This window comes from Ruditapes philippinarum, unplaced genomic scaffold, assembly GCF_026571515.1.
Source record: "Ruditapes philippinarum isolate M1 unplaced genomic scaffold, ASM2657151v2 ctg13276_1_1_1_1, whole genome shotgun sequence".
Classification (NCBI taxonomy): domain Eukaryota; kingdom Metazoa; phylum Mollusca; class Bivalvia; order Venerida; family Veneridae; genus Ruditapes; species Ruditapes philippinarum.
This window is the reverse complement of record NW_026861128.1, coordinates 4,561-7,189: the sequence shown is the minus strand read 5'-3', so window position 1 is coordinate 7,189 and position 2,629 is coordinate 4,561. Positions and strand designations below refer to the sequence as shown.

Genomic DNA, 2,629 nt, shown 5'->3' with positions numbered 1-2,629 from the left:
TGTCGTAAAAGATTGCCTCAAACATTAAAACATTGCTGATAGGAACATATATTTGACAATGGGGAAAAAAGACCATTTTGGATAGAGAATGACTTCTCACTCAAAAACCCTGTTCACTTAAATATAATAACTTGAGAACCATTCGGCTTATAATCGCAAAGTTGATCAAGGCATGTAAATGACCCATTTGTGAGATTAATAGGTTCATTATCAAGCTCAAAATGACCTTAAATAAGATTTCGTAAAAACGAATTAATATTTCGTAATTACGAAATAACATTTCGTTTTTACGAATTAATATTTCGTAATAACGAAATAATATTTCGTAATTACGAAATAACATTTCGTTTTTACGAATTAATATTTCGTAAATACGAATTAATATTTCGTAAAAACGAATTGATATTTCGTAATTACGAAATAACATTTCGTTTTTACGAATTAATATTTCGTAATTACGAAATAATATTTCGTAAAAACGAATTAATATTTCGTAAAAACGAATTGATATTTCGTAATTACGAATTAATATTTCGTAAAAACGAATTAAATGCCGGGGTATAAGTGTCGAGAATGTCACCTTAGGGGCTCCGTACGTTAAAACTTACATGGATAAGAAGAATTATTTCAAGTGATGGTTGTTGGATAAGTATTTTAACACAGGGTATTGATGTACAAAAATTAGTCACGTGTGGAAAGCATTATGTCGAGAAAATGTCAAAATCTATTAAAAATGAATTCTGGAAACACACTTTAAATGCATTTTCATTGTTTATTGAGCATCAGAAATTTGATAAAGAAGACATTTGTAACTTACCTTTATTTTACAATCAGAACATTACTATTGGCAATAAAAGTATTTTTTGGAAATCTTGGTATGATAAGGGAATTCGTTGTATTTATGATATCTTACAAGACAATGGCCAGTTTTATACACCAGAAGAATTAGGCAAGATCTACAATATCATCTTTTATATTTAGGAATTAAAAAAGCAGTTACAAAATTTTTTCAAAATGTCTGCTTCAACCCTTTAACTTTTAAGAGAGAAAAATTGCCAACAATTCCAATACACATTAAAGGGATAATTAAAGACCAAAAAGGTTCAAAATATATGTATGATTCGCTTAATGTCAATTTCAGCAAGCCCGTTTGTCAGGTCAAATGGTCACAAAAACTATGCCTCCCAAATAATGATGAATACTGGAAGAATATATATAATTTACCATTCAAATTGACAAAAGATACTTATTTACAATGGTTCCAAGTAAGACTTATCCATAGGATTTTGGGTACAAATAATCTTTTGTTCAAAATGAAATATATTAACAGTCCCTTATGTAGCCTTTGTAATCTTCATGATGAAACTATAGAACATATCTTTTGGGAATGCATTCACAGCAATAAATTAATACACGAAATTTGTATAGATAAACTAAACATGCCAAACTTGAATAAAGAAACTATGCTTTTTGGTTACACTAAAGGAAACAATACAATAGATATTGTAAACAATTTAGTTCTTTTATATGTCAAAATGTATATTTTTAAATGTAAAACTAATAAAACAATGCTATCTTTTGCTGGTGCTATAAAGTATATTTCATATGTTTTAAAGGTAAATGAAGAAAAAGCTATCCAATGTGGAAATATTGACCAATTTAAAAAAGACTGGCATACTATTTTAAATATATGTCATTAATCATCATAATATAATAGAGACCTATCCAAATTTTTTGTTCCAATCTGATAATGAATAATGTGAAAAATCATCGAAATACTTGTTCGTATGTTGATGTTAGGAGCGACCTTTGTCTTTTCAGTTTTCATACCTAGCTTTGTTTGAGCATACATGGAAGAATAAATTCATGTTTGTAGTATTTTTGAACGTGCCCTGGCCGCAAAGTATTTGTCTTTGATGTTTTTGTTTGTGTTATATTGTTGTTTTCTTTTGTAAATAATCATCCTTTTTCGTATGTCTATTTATTCTATCGTCAAGCCTCCTAGCTAACCCCATTAGTATCATTAGTTTGTGTATTACTCATAAATATAGAAAAAAGTAATTATGTTTCTGTTTAAGGCATAATGTAGATTTAGTAATATTTTTCTATATCTTGAACTTATAACCTCCTTTACATATTCAATTTTTCAAAAAAAAAAGTTTTGCCGTAAATTACTTTATGTAAATACTATGTTAATTTTTCATGTTTTAACACATTATTGTAAGACTGTTAAGGGATGGACCTCCGACCCTTAAATAGTCATGCGACGGAGGCAATAAATGGGGTCACCTTCAGGGCCTGAAAAAAAACACAAAAAAAAACAACTTAACATTGATACTTATTTTTGACGAAATTGGCATCAACTTAAGGGAAACAACTCCTACAAGTTTAATGTTGGTTGTATCTCTTGTCATGAATACTTTATGCATTAATATCATAAGGAATTTTTTTTTTGAAAAACCAAAGGTCATAAAAGGTGTTCAAGCGAAAAAGAAACAAAACTAATATTAATCATACCCCTGGATCAATATTCGCCCGACCATGGGTCACTTGACTTTATAAAGACTTATATAGGAAAACACATTTAAGACTTATTGTTTGAAAATGAAAAGCCAAAAGCTTAGATATT

The 2,629-nt window shown here is 28.6% G+C and overlaps 1 pseudogene; it reads left to right on the top strand.

The window, feature by feature from the left end:
• The first annotated feature begins 601 nt into the window (after positions 1–601).
• LOC132714609 (uncharacterized) lies at positions 602–2,284 on the top strand (annotated as a pseudogene).
• The last annotated feature ends 345 nt before the right edge of the window (positions 2,285–2,629 follow it).